The sequence below is a fragment of the Misgurnus anguillicaudatus genome, chromosome 12, assembly GCF_027580225.2.
Source record: "Misgurnus anguillicaudatus chromosome 12, ASM2758022v2, whole genome shotgun sequence".
NCBI lineage: Eukaryota > Metazoa > Chordata > Actinopteri > Cypriniformes > Cobitidae > Misgurnus > Misgurnus anguillicaudatus.
In genome coordinates this window covers 26,559,289-26,570,248 of record NC_073348.2, presented here as the reverse complement: position 1 = coordinate 26,570,248, position 10,960 = coordinate 26,559,289, and positions in this window count along the sequence as shown.

Here is a 10,960-nt window from a genome sequence, read left to right as displayed (position 1 = left end):
AAATCAACCTGATCTCACGAATTTCCGTGGCATAGTCACGGAATTCTTTGCTCATTTATCCGTGGCATTCTCACTTATCTCCGCATATTTCCGTGGCCCTGCCATGGACTTTCTTTTCCGTGGCATTCTCACGGATTGGTTACTCAACTGTTTTGTCCTATTTTCTTACCATTGTCGCTTCGGTTTAGGGTTAGATTTACATAAAATGACATCCCTACCCAAACCCAACTCTAACCCCAACGCCAGGCGACAATTGATTAAAGTTTAGAAAATATAAAAGAATACATCAGAAAAATAGTATAAACCAATACTTAAAGTGACCTACTAACGCAAACATCAAATCTAACCCTAAAACGAAGCGACAATGGTTTAAAAAAAGGAAAAAGCAGTTGAGTAACCATCCGTGAGAATGCCACGGAAAAGAAAGTCCATGGCAGGGCCACGGAAATATGCGGAGATCCATGAGAATGCCACGGAAAAATGAGCAAAAAATTCTGTGACTAAACAACGGAACTTTGTGAGATCATGTTGGTTAAAATACATTAAGAGTATAACGATATAAAATGTATGCTGATTGTATAGCTAAAGTAATCTGGTTTGGGGTAAAACTAGAAGAATAGGCAAACCTGAGGTCATTTTACAAAATTGTTGAAATCTTTTGTGAAGAAACTCTACTGGAGATACATATGAGATTTCTCATCCTAAATTACAAATCGTCTTACATATGATTTTTGTATTATACATTTCTCCACACCCTCCAGTGCAACTTAAAAAACCCAGTTGGGTTAAATTAACCCAATTAATGTTTATATTTCAACCAGAATTTTGGGTTGAAACAACAATTACAACCCAAAGGGCTGGGTTTGTCCCTTTTTGACCCAACACTGAGTTGAAATTAACCCAGTCTTTTAGCCTCAAACATTTATAGGCCCAGTATTTATTTATTAGATTCATGAGAACATCCCAGAAGATCCTTCATGCGAAACAAAGAGGCAGTTCTTTATGATGAGGTCTGTTTGTCCTCAAGCAATGTTGTTGACATGACGTAAGAGACTCTTATGCACATTCATTCTTCCGTAATGAACAAATAATTTCTTCATAGTCTTTTGTGTCCAGAAATGACTAATGTTATTTGTTGTTAAAGCAACAGTTAATCAAAAATTATGATTCCTTCGTGTCATTCTAAATCCTTACTGTGGTACACAAAGAGATCTTCAAGAATTCATCTAGTAATGTGACTCATGCATTGTATTCAAACTGATGATTTTGTGGGGTGAGGAACAGATCGAATTGTAGTTATACACTTATAATCTTCCTCTCCAGTGAGCTCATAACACAAAAAACGAATAAGTCTGATTCGTGAACGACACGCTGTCTCAGATTTATTTAAAGTTTTGTTGTGGTTTCTGCACAAATGTCTCTATTATTCAGATCTTTGGATAAGCTTGTCACTTCACTAGTTCGCATTCAGTATACAGTATACTAGCTGTCCTCGAACGGGGCTTTGAACCTGAGCCTTCAGAGAGAGCCAACCAGAGGCAAGGACTGAAGCCCCAAGTTCAACCCCAGGCAACGAAACTGCATGGAGGAAGAATGAGCAATAAAGGACAAGATAGGGAGAAGGGGGATGCCTAAAGACTTGCAGCTGGGCGCAAAGGCATAGAGACGGCCTTATATACGTTAATAATGATGACTGGCAGGCTGAATGTTTAGGCTCCTCCTATACATTTAAAGAAGAATGGACATAACTTTTAATAAAGTTAACAAAATAATCAAAAAGTTATTGGATATGCACATCTGTTAAGTGAATCAATATTACTAGCAAGCTCTGTGTCACAACATTATAGAAAAGCAGCATGAGATTATAACTTTGCTGTCCTCTTTTTTTACAATATTTTTTACACCTCAGTTTGTAGGCGTCATGGTGCCCAACATTAACTTTCAATTACAGAAAGTACATAGGGAACAACGCTTAGACCATCAAAGGTTGCATTACACATCTGGTGCTTTGGGGGTGCACTTAATCTCTATAGCATGCAGAAGGAAGCGTCAGGGGTTTAATTAAAAATGAAATTTCATTTCGAAACTTCTCCTGAATTAACATAGACAACTCTTGATTAAATCCTGCATATAAACAACCCAGTTACAGAGAATGAGACATGGCAAACTTAATGACCTATGAAATCATGCTTTTTAATGCAGTTTTATTTTCATACTATTAAAGGAAGAGTCCACAGGGTTATTAAACATCCTTTTAGTATTTACCTCCATGCATTTCTGTCATATCTGCTTTCTTCTATGGTGATTTCAGCACATTGAAAGTTCATGGTGACTAAACTCCAATAATTCATTTTTTAGTTCATATGACTCACAGTACATGCCAAGTGCTTTAAAGACATACATTTGCAGTTAATCATTTACCAGACGCTTTTATCTAAAGCAGCTTACAAAAGTGAATAAACACGGATTTGAAGTGCCATAAAAAGTTGCTTTCAGAATGATGATTTGTGTTTGAAAACATGTGACCCTGTCTGTGACATCCAGATTCTTATTATGAGAGCATAAAAGTTTGATTTCAATCATTGATTTCACTTTAATTTCAGTCTTTGACATGACCTTACTCAGTCAAAGATTTCAAGAATATAGCATCATGCATCAGCTGCACAATGAGCGTGTCACATCTGAGGGGTAAGCGGTTTAGAGAACGGCCCTGTGATATCTGCACATACTGCTGTATGTTTGATCTAATGAAGTGTGCAGAGATGCATAACAGCTGTTGGAACTCACTGACAGCACAGCAGTTCATCACAGCGGAGAGCTGCTATATACTGCCCCCTACAGATCAAAGTTTAAAGAAACAAAAACATTTCAGCAGATGATTTATTAATTACATTTTTTAGTTTTTTGGGTAACACTTACTTAAAGGGATGTTCGTAAGACTGACCTGACACCTTCATAATCATGACATGACACGTGTCATAAACATGAAGGAGATTTTATGCAGGTTAATGACAAATGTCATTAAGTGTCATTTGTTCAATTGTGTCATTTTTAATGCAAAGATGACATTGTCTTTGTTATGACAACTTGATATAAAGCAATACATCATAACTTGTAATGACAACTTGACATTATCACGACAACATAACTGACCACTTTTTACCAGTGATACACATTTAAAATGTTATTAAGTGTTAATACTCTGTCAAATAGTTTTATAACAGTATGAATATTTTTCTTGACCTCAACTACAGTGGTACAAATACAATTTGTCATTAAAATGTCATTAAGTGTTAATAATAGTTTTATAACAGTGTCACGAACATTCTTCAGTTTATAATGGTTTTTTTTAAGTTTCCTTAAGGTGTTAGAGAAATAAAGTCAATCATCCAATAATAATAATAATAATAATAATAATAATAATAATAATAATTAAAATGGGTAAAATTATATTTTATTGCCTTTGGAGACCGATTTACCTAAAATTAAATGAAAACAGTACAATAATGGGTTAAGCCATGCAGTATTGGGATCATATCACTTCAATGTTAATTACATTAAATAAAATTGATTAAAAATGTTTTTTCAGAAAATTTTAGAACCCTGCGAGGAAGGACAAGTTCTGTTAGTTGTCAGGTTTTTTTGTATTGTGCACATACACAAAGTTAAGTATAATCTTTTTGACATGTCTGTTGCATTTTTTTTTCAGAAAATTTTAGAACCCTGCGAGGAAGGACAAGTTCTGTTAGTTGTCAGGTTTTTTTGTATTGTGCACATACACAAAGTTAAGTATAATCTTTTTGACATGTCTGTTGCATTTTGTTAAGGTATTTAAAATTATTTGACATAGTATTAACAATTAATGACAAAGACAAGTTCGGTATTTTACACTTAAAGCCCTGTTTTCAGATTGTTTATGATGAAATGGAATAGTTTTGACTGAAATTTCGACATATGTGGCTGGCCCGAGAATTTTCGGGTGTTTGATGTTTCACCTCCCACCTCTACAATGGCTGAATAGGTGCACAGGAATAATCCTTCCTACAATGCATTAAACTTTCATTTACAAAGACGTGAAACTCACCGAGTGGTCAGGGGTGTTCACTGATATGCTCACATAAAAATTGCTGCAAACGATGCTTTCCAACAGCTGTTTTACCATTCGTTGTAAACTTGTGGACCTATTTTCCCAAACACCTCACACCTGTATATTCTTCCGTTGAGAGCTTGAATAATAGTTGGTGGCGATAATCCACTTTTGCCAATTGCAAGAAAACAAACAATGTTCCCGGCGCGGAGTAATACTGTACCTCACAGCACATCTAATACAAGTCAATGGAGTTGGACAAAAACTATGATAAAACCTGTTGGAGTGCGTCTTTTGCGGTGATTTTTGTGTGAGCATATCAGTGAACACCCCTGACCACTCGCTGAGTTTCACATCTTTGTAAATGAAAGTTTAATGCATTTTAGGAAGGATTGTTCCTGTGCATCTGAAAACAGGGCTTTAAGTCTAAAATACAGAACTTGTCCTTTAAATTACAGTTTAATGTAATGTTAACCCATAAAGCTAGGTAGTTTCTTAAATTTGATAATTTCATTCTGCTATTTTATGTCAAATTGTCATAACAAAGACAATTTAAACAATGTCATCTTTGCATTAAAAATGACATAATTGAACAAATGACACTTAATGACAGTTGTCATAAATGTGCATAAAATCTCCTTCATGTTCATGAAGTGTCATGATTATGAAGGTGTCATGTCAGTCTTATGAACACCTCTTCAAATAAAGTGTTACCAACAACTCACATTTGATGTAGACAATGAGTCTTAACAGATTTGACCGGGTTTTATCTTGGGCTAAAAGTTGACACAAGCAACGTGCAATGCGGATTGTTGCATTAGTGGGTGAGCATATGCGCAGACGAATATATTAACACATCACTCACTTCTCTTCATCACTGATTCATTTAAATGACCTGCAGGATTTAAAGTGTTGATGAAGATCAGAAGCGATGGCTCAATTCTACACTCTCATCAGAGTTTTGGCTTGATAATGTCAGCTTTAGAGGAGTGGGAAGCAGGCCACTGGGCAGAAGGTCACTGCTGTCGGCGTGCTACTTCTGAGACGTTTCATTGATGTGTACAACTCGCCTGCCCTTAAGCAAACCACACATTTCTGCTCCAGGATATGCGGATAATGTTGCATTCTGACCTATTTTTCTTCAGCTTGCATGCGTGTCTTTGTACAGATAAGAGACTAGTGCATAGAATTTCAATGCAAACCTTTGTGTCTTATTTACTTACCACCCAGAATTCAGTTTGACCAGGTGCATTACAGAGTGCAATTGTTTACACAAAGATGGATGGGATGAAAATTGTGTTTAGCTTTAATTTGTATACATATTAATGCAATTTTTTAGTAAATCAGGTACAGAAACAAAACAGACAACACTTGCAAATAAACTATACAACCATTAAGTTTGATTCCAGCCCAGTCTCAAAAAATTATGCACCTATAGTCATGTAAATTTGTGATTATTTTTCATGATACTGTCACGCATTTCAGCATTTTTCTGTTTATGTGTCATTGTCATGTATTGGTTACTTGGTTTTGCCCATCTTACCATTGTCGCTTCGGTTTAGGGTTAGATGTAAATAAAATGACATCCTTACCCAAACCCAACTCTAAGCCTAACGCAAGGCGACAATGGTTTAAAAATCACAAAATATAAAAAATAAATTTGAAAAAATAGTATAAACCAATACTTTAAGTGACATAATAACGCAAACACCAAATCCAACCCAAACCAAAGCAACAATGGTTTGAAAACAGGACAAAGCAGTTGAGAAACCAACACGGGACAACGACACACAAACAGAAAATCGTGATACGGTCACAAAAAACGCGGAAACTCGCGACAGCACCACAAAGAAGAACAAAAAATTGACGCGACTATAGGTATGTAAATTGAGACTGGGTAAGTGATTAATAGTGAATTTAACTGAGGTGGCAACATATTCTGGGCCAAATCTGGCTTACATTGGCCGTTTCTGGCTTAAAAGACATCAACTTGATTTTCATTTCCAACCGAAACTGGACATATTCCCGACATTAGAGCTTGACGTCAGACTGACATTGGGTTATGACGTCAACTCGGTTTTATTTTCCAGAACGTGTGCCCAACGATGTTTTTTTTATTTCAACCCGACGTTACAGCTTGATGTTAATCTGACATTGGGTTTTTACCATTAACCCATCGTTACAGCTTGACGTCAGTCCAAAATTGGTTCTTGACATCAGTCTGACGTTGGTTTTTTACATCAGTCCGACGTTGGTTTTTGACATCAGTCCGGCGTTGGTTCTTGACATCAGTCTGACGTTGTTTTTTTTATATCAGTCCGACGTTGGTTTTTTACATCAGTCCGACGTGCCTTTTTGACATCAGTCCGAAGTTGGTTTTTGACATCAGTCCGAAGTTGGTTTTTGACATCAGTCCGACGTTGGTTTTTGACATCAGTCCGACATTTGTTTTTGATGTCAGGCTGACGTTGGTTTTTGACGTCAACCAATTTTTACAGCTTGACGTCAGTCAGACGTTGTTTTTTTTGATGTCAGGCCGACGTTGGTTTTTGACGTCAATCCAATGTTGTATCTGGACATCAGTCCGACTTGTTTTTTTACATCAACCAGACACTACACCTAGACGTCAGTCAGACATTGGTTTTTGATATCAGTCCAACGTTGGTTTCTGACATCAGTTCGACGTTTGTTTTTGATGTCAGGCCGAAGTTGGTTTTTGATGTCAACCAATTTTTACAGCTTGACGTCAGTCCGACATTGGTTTTTGACATCAGTCCAACGTTTCTTTTTGATGTCAGGCCAACATTGTTTTTTGACCTCAACTCAGCGTTACTGCTTGACATCAGTCCGACGTTTGTTCTTGACGTCAAACTAACGTTACATCTAGAGGTCAGTACATTGTACAAACATGAAGTTACAGCTTGACGTCAGTCCGACATTGGTTTTTGACATCCACCCAACATTGCAACTTGACATCAAGTCGACGTTGGATTTTGACGTCAATCCGATGTAAAAACTTGACGTCAGTCTGACATTCCTCAGCATATTTCATTACAAAATGTCCTGTATGCAATGTTCATTTCATTAACAACTGCAACATATGTTCAATCCTAATTTCTATGCACGTTCACGCTATTACTCGATTTGCATAAGTTATTTATGAAATCGGGTGCTAAAGCGATAACACAGACAACACGTGTAAAAATATCTCCAGACGTGATACATCGGGTATTTAAACCTTAGCATTTTTCATCACCAAAATGTCACAATATCCTGTGAAAAAATGTGTTGTTTGTTCACTAGTAGTGTTCTATGTCTTTCATAACATTATGTTATGCTTGCCATGCTCTTGTTTGAGTTCAGCTTCCGTCCTAAGTTCATAATGTTTGTCCTAATAAGATTAAAAAACACCTACTGTACCTTTTACATCTTTTTACATAAACAAACTGGCAAAAGGTCACTCTTCTGCTGATGTCACTAATAGCGATCCCATTAAAGACTGACTGCTGTTGGTGTTCATTGTTCACAGATTGTGTGCCAGATTCAAAAATCAGAGACAGACAATAAAGCGCATACAATACATAACCATAGCAAAAAGACATGCTGTAAGTAGCGTGAAATGTCAGGGTTGAGTCACTTATTAGTTGTCATATTAAAACTAAACATGAGCCCCATAGGGTCACGTTTTCTTGTTAATGGGCATTTTTTTATTAGGCTCTTATGTTTAGGTTCAGTAATTTCACAAATGTCCCTTTAGTCATTTCACTCGTATTTTGCTGTAAAACCCCTTAAGTGCATGCAGAAGTATCCAGTCACTCTCCAATGTCATTTCTTAATAAAGGTAAAAGTTTCAAATATTTTTATAAATTCGGTAAACCTCCTTGGGTTAAAAAAAACGCTTGCAGCTACACGCGCTGTTTTTCATCCAATTTTCATCCTGTGCACTTAGAGGACTTTGATGAATGGCCTACAGCCTCAATAAAGTATGGATGTGTTGCATTTGAAGCAAATATTATTTTTTGAAAGCTCTGATGTGTTTTTCTCTCTGTTTACAAGCTCCAAATCATTCTGCCTTTGTGTCACTGCAGATAACCAACAGAATTTTTTGTGCATGACTGCATGATTTATCTGCATTTACAATTTTATTAATGAAATTATTCATTAAACGATTTAGACTGCTATAATATTATGCACCTTTTGGGTGTTTTCCTTACAGACACACATATATATTTATATGTGTTTGTGTGTGTGTGTGTGTGTGTGTGTGTGTGCGTGCGTGCGTGCGTGCGTGCGTGTGTGAAAGGGGTGTAGTTGTAGGTGTGAGAGTGCATGTTAATTCAATCATCTGGCAAAATATAAAACCTCAGGTATACATTCTTTCGACAGGCAAACATTTTCAAATGATAGTGACTGGCTCTTGAACTTCCAAACTTAAATCTTTATCTGTCTACTATGAATCCTTCATATACATCACAAAAAAATGTCCATACGTATTTGTTCCTTTGTAATGTATGGTCTGCCTCCCTGATCTACATACCCATCTAAATTTCAAAGTGTATGTTAGTGATGTAGTACTCGAGTCTGGTTTCTGCTTTCTCGGACTCGTCTCGGACTTGTTCCTTCAAAGACTCTTAATTTCAGACAGAGTCCTCGAGACCAACGCATTTTTTTTTAAACAACACAACAATAATAATAAAATGCAATGTTGATGGGCATTATTTGAAAATGACATCCCATAGTGCAATGCAAAGATACTGCCATCAGAGCAATTTATTTATCTCTAGAAAAATAGGCAGTAGATGATGTATGTGGGATTTTTTTTAATGATATTAAGAGCATAGTCCATATTCAGACGTTAAGACTGCTCCTCTAAACAATTCCCAATCTAGCTTAGTCTGTAGGCCTAACTGTTGATTATTAACTGGGGTAATATTAAATCATGAATATGAAAACTGACATGTATTTATGGTCTTTGTTTCGACACGGTCTCGACTGCTAAAGGGCTTGGTCTCGACTAAGAATTGCTACCTCAAAGACTCGGTCTTGACAATGACTCGACTCTATTTGAAAACCAACAGACTCGGTCTCGACTCCTAAAGGGCTTGGTCTCGACTCAGACTTGCTACCTCAAAGACTCGGTCTTGACTCGGACTCGACTCTATTTGAAAACCAACAGACTCGGCCTTGACTCCTAAAGGGCTTGATCTTGACTTAGACTTGCTAACTCAAAGACTCGGTCTTGACTCGGACTTGACTCTATTTGAAAACCAACAGACTTGGTCTCGACTCCTAAAGGGCTTGATCTCGACTTAGACTTGCTACCTCAAAGACTCGGTCTTGACTCGGACTCGACTCTATTTGAAAACCAACAGACTCGGCCTTGACTCCTAAAGGGCTTGATCTCGACTTACCGTGTGTCTCAATTCGTTCCCTAGCTCCCGAGGTCGTGAATCAGATATCGTGTACACAGGTTCGGGTACTGGTAAGGACCCTAGCTCACTTCACATTGGGACGATGTTCACTTATTTTTCTGTCACGGCTGCTTAAGCGCGTTGTAATCACTCACAGCTGTTACTCATCAACAACCGGCAAAACCAACATCTTTCTGACTTAATTTTAAAAACAGTACATTGTGAAAAATGCTGTCATTATTCTCTTACATATCTGTGCACAAAATTGGAGGCATATAATTACATTTTAAATGTAATAAATATATTTACAATTTTAAATAAATATTATTCTTTTAAATATTGAGTAGATTGTGGTCCCTTACTGTGTAGCAATGTGTGTTTATATTTACAACTAAAACAAACGTTTGTCTTTATAAAAGTTCTGTAACATTTCATAAAGTTTATTGAGTTGGTTCACGTGATGTTCGGTTGGCGAGCTTCAGAAAAGGTCACGTGATTTCCGGTTAGGGAACATAGGGATCATCGATGCTCACTGGTTTTTGCGTTGCATTGTGGGAATTTTTAGGGAACGAACGTTCCAGTGCACTGAACGGATTTTGCGATTGAGACAGCCCTTAAAATGGCCGACTCCCTGATCAGTGCCCTGACTACTGAACAAGGGAGCTGATTGAGACACACGGTTAGACTTGCTACCTCAAAGACTCGGTCTTGACTCGGACTTGACTCTATTTGAAAACCAACAGACTTGGTCTCGACTCCTAAAGGGCTTGGTCTCGACTCAGACTTGCTACCTCAAAGACTCGGTCTTGACTCGGACTCGACTCTATTTGAAAACCAACAGACTCGGCCTTGACTCCTAAAGGACTTGGTCTTGACTTAGGCTTGCTACCTCAAAGACTCGGTCTTGACTCGGACTCGACTCTATTTGAAAACCAACAGACTCGGCCTCGACTCCTAAAGGGCTTGTTCTTGACTCAGACTTGCTACCTCAAAGACTCGGTCTTGACTCGGACTCGACTCTATTTGAAAACCAACAGACTTGGTCTCGACTCCTAAAGGGCTTTGTCTCGACTCAGACTTGCTACCTCAAAGACTCGGTCTTGACTCGGACTTGACTCTATTTGAAAACCAACAGACTCGGCCGTGACTCCTAAAGGACTTGGTCTCGACTCAGACTTGCTACCTCAAAGACTCGGTCTTGACTCGGACTTGACTCTATTTGAAAACCAACAGACTCGGCCTCGACTCCTAAAGGGCTTGGTCTCGACTCAGACTTGCTACCTCAAAGACTCGGTCTTGACTCGGACTCGACTCTATTTGAAAACCAACAGACTTGGTCTCGACTCCTAAAGGGCTTTGTCTCGACTCAGACTTGCTACCTCAAAGACTCGGTCTTGACTCGGACTTGACTCTATTTGAAAACCAACAGACTCGGCCGTGACTCCTAAAGGACTTGGTCTCG